Below are 16,034 nucleotides of genomic sequence, written 5' to 3'. Positions count from 1 at the left end.
TTATAATATATATATTCTAAAGAGGTGGTTGAGTTGAAATGAGGTCACGGGAGGTGGGCTATAATGACTGGTGTCCTCATAAGAAGAGGAGGTTTGGACACAGACACCCGCAGAGGGAAGATCATGTAAAACCCCAAGGAGAAGACAGTCATCTACAAACCAGGGAGGGAGGCCCCGGGAGAAATCAACCCTGCGAACACCTTGATCTCGGACTTGGACTTGTAGCCTCCAGGGCTGTGAGACAACGCACTTTGGTTGTCGAAGCCCCCCACCCGTGGTACTTTGTTACAGCAGCCCCAGCCAATAATCCAAGGTGGGGAGGCAAAACGCTACAAACCGCTTTAAAAACAGTTTGACAGGGGCACCTGGGTGGCTCAGTCAGTGAAGCATCCGACTTCGGCTCGGGTCACAGTCCGTGAGTTCGAGCCCCGCGTCTGGGCTGACGGCTCAGAGCCTGGAGCCTGCTTCTGATTCTGTGTCTCCCTCTCTCTGCCCCTCCCCCGTTCATGCTCTGTCTCTCTCTGTCTCAAAAATAAATAAACCTTAAAAAAATAATAAAAATAAAAGAATAAATAAAAAGTTTGCCATTTATTATGAAGTTAGCCATATACTAACAATGAAACCCACAAACTCCATTGCTGGGTATTCATTCGCCCGAGGGAAACTCAAACGTATTGCCACAAAGACCTAAAAATGAATATTAATATTTCCATCGTAACCCTTTACTATCACCTACGCTATTGAAATGACCCAAACGCCCATCAGCTGATGGCTGAATAAACAGACCGCGGTATATCTGTGGGGTGGAATACGACACAGCAATAAAAAGGAACCAACCCCTGTCACATACAGAAACATGGAGAAATCTCAAAGGCATTCATTCTATTAAGTGAAAGAAGCCAGACACCAAAGACTCCGTGATACAATGTCCATTTCTACGACATCCTGGAAATGCTAAGTCTAAACAAACAGAAAATGAATCAGTGGTTCCCAGAGGCTGGAGGTGGGGGAAGGGAACCAATTAGAAAGGGACACAAGGGGGGGTGCCTGGGCGGCTCAGTCAGTTAAGCGTCTCCCTTTGGCTCAGGTCGTGATCTCATGGTTCGTGAGTTCGAGCCCCACAGCGGGCTCTCTACTGTATACACAGAGCCCACTTCAGATCCTCTGTCGCCCCCCTCTCTCTGCCCCTCCCCTGCTTGTGTGCGCGCTCTCTCTCTCTCTCCCCCTCAAAAATAAATAAATAAAAACTTTAAAGAAAGGGACACAAGGAAACACTTCTGGGTGATGAAAGTGTTCTGTCTCTTGGTTGTGGCAATGGATACGTATCAAATTCATCAAACTTTATCCTAAGAAGGGTAAATTTTCTTGTATATGAATTATATTCCAATAAGTTTCCCTCTAAAAGAAATAACAGTAAGCCATCGTTCTTGGCTAAGGGGCAGTTGGTTTTTCAATTAACAATATCCAGGGAGGGGAATGTGGCTGATGGCCGCTGAGGAGGGCACCTGTTGGGATGAGCACTGGGTGTCGTATGGAAACCAATTTGTCAATAAATTACATTTAAAAAATAATAATAATAATAATATCCAATATTTGTGAAAGTGCAGGGAGACCATTACTGCTGGGTGTGTTAAAATGCGGAATATCTTTCTGGAAAGCAAATCGGCACTTCTCTATCAAAATCTAAACTCTACATCTTTTTTTTTTAATTTTTTTTTTTTTTTAAATATTTCCCTTAGGGCTGGTCACATTTTTTTTTTCAACATTTATTTATTTTTGGGACAGAGAGAGACAGAGCATGAACGGGGGAGGGGCAGAGAGAGAGGGAGACGCAGAATCGGAAACAGGCTCCAGGCTCCGAGCCATCAGCCCAGAGCCTGACGCGGGGCTTGAACTCACGGACCGCGAGATCGTGACCTGGCTGAAGTCGGACGCCCAACCGACTGCGCCACCCAGGCGCCCCTTTAATGTTTATTTTTGAGAGAGAGAGAGACAGACAGACAGAGTGCAAGCTGGGGAGGGACAGAGAGAGAGGAAGACAGAATCGGAAGCAGGCTCCAGGCTCTGAGCTGTCAGCACAGAGCCCGATGCGGGGCTCAAACCCACAAACTGTGAGATCGTGACCTGAGCCACCCAAGTACCCCTATTCGTCTTGTGTGACCCAGCATTTCCACCTCTAGGACTCCATCCTGCAAAACTGCTTGCATATTTACAAGTATGCCCCCCACCATGTTGCTTATCATGGCCAACGATAAGCCACCATCCATGGGGAAAAAAAATCCATCACAAAATCAAGGAGCTCAAAGACAGACACCAGGCTGCTGGTGTCACTGTTTTCAGGGAGGTCCTGAGGGGTGGGAACTAAAAAGGAGAGCTCTGGACATTTTACTCAATATTCTTCTGTATCATATAAATCTTTCACATGAAGAATGAATGCAAACGTTGCGTCATTTTTTCAACCCCGAGCCCAGAACTCCCGTTTCAGTAAAGAATAAAATGCTTCTTGTTCCACCACCCTCTTGAAGCATAGCCCCCTCCCTGCTCTCTCGTCTTGGACATTTGCACTTCCTGTCCCAAGAAAATTCATTAGTTGAGACGGGTATCATCCATTCACTGATGTTAGCAAACGTGAAACAAGTAAGTTGTCGGTTGTTTTGTTTTTAAGAAAAATACTAGGTTCTATTAGTACACGATGTTACCGAAATAAAGGCAGCAATACGGAGGGTCCTAAAGTCAAACAAACTGGCTGGCCTCACTCAGGCGCAGACCCAATGATCAAGAGCCTCTTTGGCTTAGCGAAGGCTTCCTCCAAATTGGCCTGACGGCGGGAACAAAATTTAGGGTGCGAAGGGGAGGGAGAAAGCACGGAGCATTCACGTCGTGGCGGAGGGATTAGAAACACTTAGGGAAAGGGCATGGACTGATGTTGCATCCTGGTTCCCCTGACCTCACGGGGTAAATAAAAAACAAATCAACTTCAACTACAGTGAAAAACACCAAGTTCCCATGGAACGCCACTAGGATCCGGGACTTTGACTTTGCAAATACCTGGTGCGCTTACGACCCTTGGCCTCCGCGGCCACCCCAGGAGCGTGTGCAGCCGGGGGCTGACCAAGTCCCCCTGGGCTCCCTCCACGTCCCCATTCCCAGAGCTGGGCAGTTGGACATTCCCATCACTGGTGAACTCCTCAACCTTGGCGAAACCAAAGATCTGCCTGAGCTCCCTGAGTCCTCGGCACAAGTTCTTGACTGACGATCCTTCCCTGGGTCCCTTTCTCCTCCCCCATGAGAGAATCACATCTCGCCTTGGGGAGGTCCCTTGAATTTTGCCAGGTGAAGGTTCTAGAACTGAGGATCTCATGGTATTGTTCCCCAGGATCGGAGCTAGAGGAGGAAAACTGAATGATGGGGGAAATACTACTCACTATGAAAGTCCCTTACAAAGAACCATCGGGCATCTTAGTGTCTGTGCCAAACCCTGTGATTATTTTCTCACTGTATTTGGGGCTGGGTGGGGGGAGGGTTCCATCAAATCAGGAGCCAGCAAAAATTTCCCCACAAAGGGTCAGAGAGTAAATGTTTCAGGTTTTGTGGGCCCTATGGTCTCTGTCACAGCTCCTCAGCTCAATCGTTATAATGCAAAAGCGGCCATAAATAATACACAAACGAATGGACGTGACCGCGTTCCAATAAAACTTTATTAGCGATGCTAACATTTGAGTTTCATATGCATTTCACGCGGGCCAAAATGCTAATCTCCCTTTGCTTTCGTTTTGTTTTTTACTGTCAACCACTGAAAAGGGCAAAAACCATTCTTCGTTCTAGAACCTTGGCAGGTAGACAGATGTATATCGATAGGTAGAAAATTGGTGGTGTCAGGGGCGGGGGGGAGGGGGGGCGGTTAAGCAAAAGAAATGGCTGTTGTCCATCTGGGATATTACAGTGAAAGCCCCCTGAGGGCTGTGCGCCTGATGCCTGGCACTTAGTACGGGCTAGTAAGTTTCTGTCTCCTAAGTGAACAACTAAAGGTCGAAGGAAAGGGAACTTGATTCCCATCCCAAAAACATTAGCAACACTTCTTTCTCCAAGCTATGAGTGTTCTAGAAGAAAGGTAGAGGACAGGTGTCAAAAACTGGGAGGCTTAAGCAGGATTAAGAAAAAGAAGAAGCCTTGCTGGTAGTCTGTCAGATAGAGGTTCATTGCAACATCGGAGCTCAAATGCAGTGTCAGACCAAGATGAAAGTCTGGAAAAATTATCACAGAAGGAAGGACATGTTTAGATTTGTCTTACCAAAAGAAGTCCAGGTGGAGGGGAGAGAAAGGGAAAGAAATCAAAGGAAATAAGGTCCCAAATTATATTGGTTGGGTATTGAAGCCCAACTACAAGCGGCTTAAATCCTTCAGATTTCACCTTTTCTCGCATAAAGAATCCCTGAAGGGGGTGATCAGGAACAATATGGCAATTCCAGCAAGCTCTCAGGGAGGCAGAGGTAAGCTCCTTCTATCTTTCTCCACCATAACTGAGTGACCTCATGGTTTAAGGTAGCTGCCGGAGGTCCAGCCATCACATCAGTATTCCACACTGCGGTACAGAAATTAGTCAGGAGAGGACAAAAAAGGTGCATTCGCAGCTGAGTCCCTTGTGTGAATCCGTTTTCCCAAGGCATCATGCACATTTCCACTTACCTACCAACGGTCAAAACTTAGTCATACGAACATAATGAGCGACAAGGCAAGTTCAGAAACAGAGCTTTTTAACCGGTGCGTGGCCATTACCATGAGATCGGGGTCTATTTCTATGGAAATAGGAGAGAAAGGATTTTGTTGTTGTTTTTTTTTTTAATTTTTTTTTTTAACGTTTATTTATTTTTGAGACAGAGAGAGACGGAGCATGAACGGGGAGGGTCAGAGAGAGAGGGAGACACAGAATCTGAAACAGGCTCCAGGCTCTGAGCTGTCAGCACAGAGCCCGACGCGGGGCTGGAACTCACATACCACGAGATCGTGACCCGAGCCGAAGTCGGACGCTTAACCGACTGAGCCACCCAGGCGCCCCTAAGAGAAAGGATTTTGTAAAGGCAACTAGCCACATCTTCCTTAGCAATTCAGGGTAGTTTTGGTAATTCATTGATAAATCATGTGTAATAAAGCGTTCTAAAATACACAGGGCCACTGGAGCACAGACACTGGGAGACCTAACCCAGAGGTTGACAAACTTCGCCTTCAAAGGGCCAGATAATACATTTTTGAAGCTTTGCATGGTCTCTGTCTCGGCTACTCAACTCTGGCTACTGTATCACAAAAACAGCTACAGGGAACATATATTCGAAGGGCAGAGTTGTGTTTTAATAAACCTTTACTTGCAAAAGCAGATGGTGGACAGGATTCGGCACACAGGTCATGGTTTGCTGCCACCGGACGTAAGCACGCGTGAGAGGTGAGTTAGATGCCACCGGAGGGATGCTTTTATTAACAGGACGCATGAAGGACGATCAGAAGTTCATTCCGGAGAAAGGAGCGGGCTGGCATAGTGTGCCAGACAAGGGGTACATCATTGCAAAGATGGGGTTACGAGACAGAGTCAAGCGTGTTCAGAGAATTTGAAGGAATCCAGATAGGATGGAGTGAAACCAGCATGGAGACTGGCAGGAGGCGGAAGTCAGGGGCTCCTTAGGGGTCTGTACTTTGTCATCGGGGCAACCTAGAGTGACCAGGCGTTTTTAATAAGGAAGGGACATGATTACAGGTGCATATTTTAAGTTCATCCTGGCCGTTGGGCAGGGTGATAGTATCGGATAGGTCAAGAGTAGAGGTCAGGGGCACCTGGGTGGCTCAACGGGTTGAGCGTCCGACCTTGGCCCCGGTCACGATCTCGCGGTCCGTGGGTTCGAGCCCCACGTCAGGCTCTGTGCCGACAGCTCAGAGCCTGGAGCCTGCTTCGGATTCTGTGTCTCCCCCTCTCTCTCTGCCCCTCCCCTGCTCGCACTTTCTCTCTCTCAAAAATAAATGAATATTAAAAAAAGAGAGAGAGAGAGAGAAAGAGTAGAAGTGAGACATTCATCGGATTCTTTCCTAGAATCCCTCAAAGAATTCAAAAAACAGTTTACTTACATTTACTGGTTTATCCCAAAGGACACACCCCGGGAACAGCTAAGTAGAAGAGACACCTTAGGGGAAGGTTTGGGGTGGGGATGGGGGTCCGTGGAGCTTCCACGCTGTTTCTGTTTCTTCCACCCTCCCCGGCATCCTGATGTGTTCCCCAATCCAGAAGCTTTCAGAACCCTATTGTTGAGGGATTTTTATGGAGGATTCATCACAAAGGCAGCATGGATTAACCCGCCGGCCATGAGCGATTAACTCAATCTCTAGCCCCTCTTCCCTCCCCAGAGGTCGGAGGGGGGCTGAACTTCCCGACCCTAAAATCATACCTCGGTCTTTCTGGTGACCATCCCCCATTCTAGAAGCTTCCCCAGCCACCCGCCATCTCACCAGAAAGACAATCACCATACGGGAAACTCCAAGGGTTTTAGGAGCTGTGTGCCAAGCACCAGGGACAAAGACCAAATATTTATTTTTTGGGGATACCAGAGTTGGCAAAACACAGACAACCGAGGACATCTCATTAACTTTTGTCGGGAGGGCAAATCGGTACAACCACCTTGGAAACTGGAAGTTTCTACTAAAGCTGCCTGTACTCCTACCCCGGGAGCCAACACTTGCAAGACGCACGTGGTCACCAAAAGACAATCCATCATCCATAGGCGCCCTGTATGCAGTCGCCAAAAATGGGAAATAATCCAAAACGCCCAGCCATGGGGAGACGGATAAATAGCGTTGTCCTGCAACCATGTCGTAAAAGACAGCCCGGAGCAGGACAGGTCCACAGCCGCGGGCTGTAACATAGCCAGATTTCACAAACGCAGGCACAAACGAAGGAAGGAAGCCAGACACAAGAGAGCGCAATCCGTTCTGCCATGAGGCAGATACGCTCCTATCTCGAGATCACTGCCCTGTGCAAAGTTGCTCCATGAGACCCCCAGGGCTTCGGGAGACAACGGGGTCGGGGGACGACACGCGAACATTCTGTCGGTGACACGTTAAAAAAAAAAAAAAGGCAAAACTAATGAAAAGGGTAGCGTGGTCGTACGCGCACTGAGCAGGGACCCACAGGAATATTGCAATACGGGGGCACTCGAGAAGAGTCTCGCGGTTTGCCCATGGAAGCAGCGGGAGAAGGGCTGCAGCCGTGAGGTCTGGCGCAGGGGCGGAGGAGGGGGGTGTCTGAGATGAGAAAGTCGGAACGCCAGGTGCGGACGGGTAGGGGGCAGATGCTGGAGACCCACCATACGGTTCAACTGGCTGCTGTTGTCTACAGCAAAACCACGGGCAAGCCGATGCAAAATTTGCCTTACGACGTCCCCGTCATTCCCGGATGGATCAGTCACGGAACACACTCGCATCTTCAGACTCCGCGCTGTGGCCAAACAGCCTCTACACTCTGGAGGGTTCCATGGTATAGAAGTTTCAGAACCACACGGAGCCCTGTCTGGGTGTAAGAAGTCAGGTTGCCCTTGGGTGGGGGAAGGTGATGGCCGACAGGGGCAACCAGGGTGCCCCCAGGGGGCTGGGAATGTCGCGTTTCTGGGGGCACGGCTCACAGGCTGGTTTTCTTTGGTGGAAACGTGGAAATTACCATCAGGGCGTTTTGCTCTGCGTGCGTCAAACTGCAAGCAGACGTTTACTGGGAATGAATGAACGCAATGATAAAAACAGCATCTAAAAGAAAACAGAGCAACAGCAAAGAAAATCGTCAGGAAGTCGCTTTTGCCTTCTAGATGCAAAGAGAAGGCTGGCCTCGACCAGGTGTCAGCAGAACGGACAGAAGAACTACCTAGAATCTTGAGTGCCGTGGCTGCATGGACAGGAGGGAAAAAGGGAAGGGAGAGAGTCCAGGGTAACTTCCCAGCTCCTCTCTGGGGCGTGGGATTGGACAGACGGCAAGAAGGGAGGCTCCCATTTCAGAAGAACTCCTCTGTCCAGTTTCCCCGCAACTCTGGACAGAATCGGCCAACTGGGGACCGAGTTCATTACCTTGCTAGCAAACATCCAGATCCTTCTTTCACTGGGTCGGTGGGGTCTGTCTCCCTTCTTGAAACAGAAGGATGAAAGGATGATGAGCCAATGTGTTCTTACCGTCGGGCCTTCATGATTTCACTGAGCAAGGGCGACAGTAAGAGCACCCGGGCTTTACTGGGACCTCGGGGTGGGGCCTCCAGAACAGAAGGAAATGTTCCTAACTATGCCGAAATTCCAGGCAAAACGACATCCATCTATATTTCCTTCTCCGCCTTCAAAAGGCCATCGGCCACCCCTTACCCACCCCCACAGAGGAAGTAAGTTGGCCGGTAATGTTTTTAAGTCAGAGGCTTACTGGGGGGCGGGGTGCCTGGGTGGCTCAGTCGGTTAAGCGGCCGACTTCGGCTCAGGTCATGATCTCCCAGTCCGTGGGTTCAAGCCCCGCGTCGGGCTCTGTGCCGACAGCTCAGAGCCTGGAACCTGCTTCGGATTCTGTGTCTCCCTCTCTCTCTGCCCCTCCCCTGCTTGTACTCTGTCTCTCTGTCAAAAATAAACATTAAAAAAAAAACAACTTCTTTTTAAGTCCGAGTCTTAACAGAGGAAGCCAGGAAACGCAAACTCAGTCCATTTCATGGTTTGTGATGGCTTCCTGCTCCATGGTTTTGAGTTTAGAAAGAGCTCTTCTTTTTTCAATTAATTTTTAATACCATCTGCTGTCTTTCCCCCCCCCCCCCCCATGGAGAAAACCTGTGAAGATCTCAGGTCAGCCTCTCACAGTTGTCCTCTTTATGGGAAGAATCAACGAATTTGTAGTTAACGTGCCATGGGCATCCAAATTCACTCTCATCTGGGGCACTTTGAATCTGAGTAACCAAATCGCAAACCCCTCGAGGCCCGGGCTTATCTTCTTTATCTCTTGTAAAGGGCTGAACAGACTGTAGGTATTCAACAAGTAATAAATAACGCTATATTATATATCAATAGCATGTGCAGTCTGGTTGGGAAAAGCCGATCCTGATAAAATCACGGCCCGAGCATCACCCGAGCCTTGGATTTCATCCAAATGTGACCTCGTGGGAAGATTTTTTTGAAAGCCAAGAGGAGGCATGTGTGTGTTTCCTCCATCCATATTGGTGCCATCCATTCAGGGTAAGAAAATATAAGAGTTTCCAGTCACAGCAGAAGGATCTTTTGTCTTCCTACAGATTGCCCACGACTCCCCAGGTTTGACAATTAATGGACCTTCAGTTAATATCTATTGAGTGAGGGGGCGCCTGGGTGGCCCAGTCGGTTAAGCGTCCGACTTCGGCTCAGGTCACGATCTCACGGTTCGTGAGTTCGAGCCCCGCGTCGGGCTCTGTGCTGACAGCTCGGAGCCTGGAGCCCGCTTCGGATTCTGTGTCCCCTTCTCTCTCTCTCTCTCTCTCTCTCTCTCTCTCAAAAATAAATAAGCTTAAAAAAAATCTATTGAGTAAGAACAATTACCAGAGTTAACGAAGCGCTCACTCTGTGTTAAGCCCTATGACAATTCTTTATTTACCTGGGATATCTCATTCGACTATCCTATCTGGTAAGTTCTACTACTCGTCCTACTTTACAGATGGGAAAACAGAGGCTCAGAGAAGTGTAGTTTAATCACTTGCTCAAAATCACGCAGCTGGGGAGTGGGAGAGCGGGATTTAACTCTGGCTCAGAAGTTAAATCTCCACTGTACAACTACCTAGAAATCAAACGCCTCATCAATTGACTATGCTGACCTTTGTGCCTAAATTTAGGCCAAAAAAAAAAAAAGGAAGAAGTTCGAGTCAGACTCAAGGCAGACATAAATAAATAAAAACCTTACCAACTGATTCTTGAGTGGTCAAGCCTCAGAGAACCTGGTGGACGCTGCGTATATATCTCTGTTGATTTGCCCTGAACATAACCAGTTCCTTAATGTCCCAGAAACTTGGAATTGAACAGAAAATTTCAGAGACTATTCAGTCCAGCTTCTTACCCAATAGAAAACTCCCTTCCAGGAAATCACGCAGCCTCTGCTTACATGCCTCCGGGGACGGGAGGCTCACTACTGCAAGTACCTGGAGCGGTTCGAAGGGGCGGGTTGCCCCTCCTTCACCTTTTGGAACTAAGAAGAAAAAAACAGGAGGCCTCGTCCCTGGTGCTTCACAAGAAATACAGATGTGTCTGCGCAAGTCAACACTGTGATGTCTGCCCTAAAGAGATGAAATGATACCAGAACTCACGGAGGTTCCCTGCCAAGCCAGTCTCCGAGGGCTACTCCCAGCCCCATAATGCCCCGAATCTACCAGAGCAGAGGATTGCCGCGTGCCGTGGGGTGTTCTGGGAGGCAGAACCTCCAGCGTGCTAAGAAAATACCCCGGCGGCTCCATAAATACTAGCCGCCTGCTGTTGAAACACACAATTGCTTTTCGGCTTTGGTGAAGGAATTCTGTGGTCGGAACCAGCCCCAAGAGAGCTCGGGGCTCCGTCCCGCCAGGACTTCGTTCCAGGCCTTCCAGCCTTCTACCCACCTCAAGCCCAATGCCCGGATCACTGCACCCCAAGAGCACACGACCACGAGGGGCTGAGCCAACGCTCCAACACAACACAAGCGTGTGGTGGCCACGCCCGTGCCTTCCCACGGCGGCGCCCCGACGGAATCCAGGACAGAAAATGAGAGGTCTGTGCCTGCACACATGCAACCATCACCCCTGCAGCGAGAGGCACAGAGCGGGTCCCACCCAGCATCTTCTCCCCAGCCGTTTGGAGCCAAGTAATTTTTTCCAAGACCCCGATCCTGAAGGGTCTATCCTTCCTACAGGCAAATAACTAAGGCGACTCCCCAAAGGAGCATTCCGTACCGGGCCCCCCCCTTGCACCTGGAAAAGATGTGCCTTTTGCAAAAGGGTGGCCCTGACCCGGGCACCTGCCCAGGTCTCTCGAATGCTAGCTCAGGGACTGAGCCGACAGCCCTGATCCTTGGCGAGTTCTGTGAACGCCCGGCAGAGCCACTCACGAGCCCCGAAAAAATGTGCTTGTTACTTATCTATAACACACCTCTCCTCACTCGGATGTGAGATTCCTGCTTCCAGAGGCCGCATCGCTGTCACTGTCATTTCCCCATGCCCGGGACAGCGCCTGGCTCTCGGGTGCCAGATAGATACTTGAATGAAGGGACGAAGGCACAAGCCAGCCTCACTTTAGTGATCCGCACAATTAAGATTCCGGTCTCCACTAGGTGCTTGCTGTAAAGATTAAATAGAGAAGCCTGTGTGTGCTAAAGCATTTAGTATGGGGCCTGGTGTATCATTAGCAGTTGGCAAATAGGTGCTGTTTAAAATGGGGGTCCCTGGGTGGCTCAGTCGGTTGAGTGTCCAACTTGGGCTCAGGTCAGGGTCTCACGGCTGGTTCGAGCCCCGCATCGGGCTCTGTGCAGACAGCTTGGAACCTGGAGCCTGCTTCCGATTCTGTGTCTCCCTCTCTGTCTGCCCCTGCCCCACTCGTGCTCTGTCTCTGTCTCCCAAAAAGTGAATAGACGTTAAAAGAAATATTTAAAAAAAAGAAAAATCTTGCTCAATAATTAACAGCAGGAAATCTGCCTTTTGCAGCAACGTGGATGAACTTTGAGGGCATCACACGAAGTGAAATAAGGCAGACGGAGGAAGACACATCCTGCAGGTTCCCTTATATGTGCAATCCGAAAAAGCCAGACTCCCAGAAGAAGGAGAATGGGGGCTGCCTGCATCTGGTGGGTGGAGGAAATGGGGAGAGGTTGGCCAAAAGAGGCAAAGTCCCAGCTGTAAGATAAGTAAGCTCTGAGGATCCGATCATCAGCCTGGTGGCTATAATTAATGACACTGTATTATGTCCTTGAAGGCTGTTACGGGGCGCCTGGGTGGCTCAGTCGGTTGAGCGTCCGACTTCGGCTCGGGTCATGATCTCGCGGTTCGTGAGTTCGAGCCCCGCCTCGGGCCCTGGGCTGACAGCTCGGAGCCTGGAACCTGCCTCAGATTCTGTCTCCCTCTCTCTGTGCCCCTCCCCTGCTCGCACCCACTCTCTGTCTCTCTCAAAATAAATAAACTTAAAACCGACCAAAAAAAAAAAAAATTGTAAAGAGAATAGATCTGCAATGTTACCACCGCACATCCAAAAGGTCGTTAGATGAGGGGATGAAGTGCTAACTGCCTTCTTGTGGGCATCGTTTGGCCACGCATACATGCACCGAATCATCACATGGTACACCTTCCGTGTGTACACGTGCTACGTCAACAAGATCTCAGTAAAGCTTGAAAAACAACGATAAGATACAGTGCAAGGAAACCAGCGACACCCAGCGCACAGACCCACACGCACGGACAGACGATCGGACAGACACAGACAGAGAGACACAGACGCACGGACGCGCACGCACAGAGACACGCGGGCCGCGGTGGATTCCATGGCAACAGTGGCCGTGTTCCCTTCCACGCGGCCCAAAGCCGCCCCTCAGGACCCCAGCACCTCCCCCATTGCCCCCCCACCCCCCCAATCCCTATGTGCCGAGAAGAGCCAGCCGTGCAGCGCGATTGGCCGAGCCCCCTTCAGTGGTTTTACTTTTCCGAGTGTGGTTTTGAGGCAACATGGGAAGTAATAAGAGGAAATAATTCTGTTCATTGTTGAACAACCAGAGGATACCGTGGCAATGTGTATAACAGATGTGTGTGCAGGGAGAGGGTGTCTATACGTGCTTGTGTGCTCGGGGCTGTCTCCAAAGATGGGGAATTCGAATCGGCGTTTGTATTTTTTTTTTTTTTAAAAGGCAAGGAAGCAGAGGAGAGCTTGAACCCACGCCAGGGGCGTAAGAAGTGGGAAGGCCCCGAAATACACGGTTGCCTTACCCGCAGCCTGGTTTCTCCCGAGAAGAATCCCGGGATGCGTGCTGATGTTAATTCCTCGAATGTATATAATATCACGGAGTTGGGTTTTTTTCTCTCCCTGGCCCCAAAAGCAGGTTAGATAACTTTGGACAAAGCGAAAATCCCTTCATGGAGGCGCGATGCAGAGGCAACTGGGTTCGGGCTACCTTTGGTTCGTGAATGTGATCTGAGAACCGTCCTGGCTTCCTATAAAATCCCACGCGCGGGTCCCCTTAATGAGAACGCCCGCCCCCACCCCTGCCCTGTGCGTTTTTCCAGCTCTTAGATCTTAAGTCAAGGATGCTTTGCTTTATGTCTGGGGTTTCAGCTGAGGCCTCTCTGAAGAAGTCTCTTCCAGGAGCCAAGGTCACGTCCTGTCTTCCTTAAGAAGCCAACAGCTTCCTTTGGTCCCCAGGCATAAGCTTAACCCAAGATCACAACTGGCCACATGTGAGCTGAATCCAGCCCCAAGATCTGTTTTGCTTGGCTCGCAGAGTGTTGGCTCAAATGATGTATTTTTTTAAAAATTTTGAAACCATTTGCCAACCTTTAAAAATCAGAAGCTTTCACATAAAAATTCTAATTGTTCAGCTTTTCTTGCAAACCCGAAAGTTCTGGAAACGCTGCCTACATTCCTAAACGGTCATAATCTGCTAGAGCTGAGTGGCAGGTGGTCCCTTGAGGGGAGACACTGTGATTTTGCCACAGTCCCCGCCTATTGTCTATTGTCTCCCTAGACTGTGCTCAGGGTCACTGGCTCTTCAGCAGTGAGACCTCACTGTTATTTTACTCGTAGAAGAATTAAAGGGACAGTAAAATAGGCCTTGTACCCACGGCTGTTTCTAAAAATAGAGAAACAAGGGCGCCTGGGTGCCTCAGCCAGTTGAGCCTCCGACTTTGGCTCAGGCCATGATCTCGCAGTTCGTGGGTTCGAGCCCCGCGTCGGGCTCCGTGCTGACGGCTCAGAGCCTGGAGCCTGCTTCGGATTCTGTCTCTCCCTCTTTCTCTCCGCCCCTCCCTTCCTCTCACTCTATCTCTCTCTTAAAAATAAATAAACATTAAAAAAAAATTAAAAGAGGAGAAACAAAGGATCGTCATGGTGTAATCTTGAAATAAAAGCTACTACTTGGGATAGTCTAAGAGCATGGCGTGAATTAATGAATTACATCCTGACAACAACTCATGACAGTTGGTAATGTGATTGTAATTCTGATTAATTTTGCGGTCGTTAGTCCCGTGTTAGAGAAAGGGAAAGTGAGACACAGAGAAATTAAGGTCAACACAGAAGTCCATCTTGTTCAGGGAACTCGGGATACATTTCTCCATGGAAACGAAACCTGTCCTATGTACCACCTTAAACACCGTCTATGTGTCCCTGCAGATCCCCCCCTCTCTCCTCCCCACCCTACTCTCTGCCTCTGAGGCTGATCCTTATGGATCTGTCAGGTGCCTTCTTTGGGTTCCTGTTGAACTTGGCCAACAGGACACAAGAGGAAATGTGAGTAGAAGTGAAAACGGGGTATATAGTCCCCAGCCCCCTCCCTGGGGGGGGGGGTCACTGCACCCCCACAGCCGGCTGAGTCCCTCCACCCAAGGTCAGGGCTCCTGTCCAGCCCCTCTCCACACCCCTGCTGTCCTCAGGTACGTCTCTTCCCACCTAGGAGAGGTGAGTGCTCCCTCACTACTAGCCAACGGGTGCGATTCCTCGTGGCTTCCCTCTGCCTCCTCAGTTTCCCTACATCTCAGTTTCCCAGACACCTGCAACCAGTCCCTCGAGCAACTTCCTACCCAAAGGCCTCCTTGGAGAATGTCATCGGTTTCCTGCCAAGAACCCCAAGTGCGTCCTTGAACAGCTTCATTCACCTGCACTGCTGCCCAGCCCTAGGAGATCTTCGAGTTAATTTGCACAAGAGGAGCCCAGTGACTTTATCAGGGCTCTCAGACAACTCTGTTCCCTACCACTAGGACTGACAAGACCAACTCTGATACAACAACAACAAAAAAAAGCAACGTCTGGAATCATGTCCTTGGGTCGAAAGACTACATGGAGGAAAGAAAAGAGCACTGAAAAGGAAAGGAAAGGAAAGGAAAGGAAAGGAAAGGAAAGGAAGAAAGAAAGAAAGAAAGAGGAAGGAAAGGAAAGGAAAGGAAAGGAAAGGAAAGGAAAGGAAAGGAAAGGAGAAAGAAAGAAAAGAAAGAAAGAGAGAAAGAAAGAGAAAGAAAAGAAAGAAAAGAAAAAAAAGAAAGAAAAGGAGAAAGAAAGAAAAGAAAGAGAGAAAGAAAGAGAGAAAAGAAAGAAAGGGAAAAAAAAGAAAGAAAAAGGAAGGAAGAAAAGGAAGGAAGAAAAGGAAGGAAGGGAGGGAGGGAGGGAGGAGGGAGGAAGAAGGAAGGAAGGAAAGAAGGAAGGAAGGACGGACTGGAACAGGAGCCAGGAGTCCTGGATTCTGGGCAGAATGCCCCCCTTCGGAAAGACAGTCTCTGCATAAACAGGAGAAAAACAGCTGGGCTCTCACCAAATGCAATCGTGCAAAGTATTGTGGCCACGGATGGGGTCTTTCCGAGCCCCACAGGGGAAGGAGAGCCCATGCCCAGCTTTTTCTCTTTCTGTTTCCCTATTCGACGCCCATCCCCACCGCCTCTTAAGCCTTGGATAAATCCTTTTTCCCCCTCCAAAAAATTTCACAGTTGTGCGTCTATAATAGCATAAATGTTTGCTTCTCAACAAAACTTAAACACTCTCTCTGTGGGCAAGGAATGCTTCTTTTCGCAGAAAAATCAATCAGTGTTGTTAATAAGCAATGTACGTGTTATTTAGCAGCAGGGGCGGGGGGATCTTAAAAGTACCACCAGGTCACTTGTCACTTCTATGGTTCTGGATAATCCCAGCATCCCCCAGACCAGGCCCCACCCACCAGTCTCTGAGAGCTAATCACATGGTCAAGCAAAGGGTAAAATCAGAAACGTCCATGGGGCGCCTGGGTGGCTCTGTCGGTTAAGCGTCCGACTTCCACTCGGGCCATGACCTCACAGCTCGTGAGTTCGAGCCCCGCCTCAGGCTCTGTG

At 49.4% G+C, this 16,034-nt stretch overlaps 1 long non-coding RNA gene across 3 annotated transcripts in view; it reads right to left on the bottom strand.

Moving 5' to 3' along the window:
- LOC107179397 overlaps window positions 1-16,034 on the bottom strand; it is a 243,158-nt gene that overhangs the window by 226,156 nt on the left and 968 nt on the right. For all 3 annotated transcript variants that reach the window (XR_006209867.1, XR_006209865.1, XR_006209866.1), the window contains exon 2: window positions 11,134-11,321. This is a non-coding gene — a long non-coding RNA (uncharacterized LOC107179397). The remainder of the gene's footprint in view (window positions 1-11,133; window positions 11,322-16,034) is intronic.

The sequence above is a fragment of the Panthera tigris genome, chromosome D3 (assembly GCF_018350195.1).
Source record: "Panthera tigris isolate Pti1 chromosome D3, P.tigris_Pti1_mat1.1, whole genome shotgun sequence".
NCBI classification, from domain to species: domain Eukaryota; kingdom Metazoa; phylum Chordata; class Mammalia; order Carnivora; family Felidae; genus Panthera; species Panthera tigris.
This window is presented reverse-complemented; position numbering and strand designations above follow the sequence as displayed.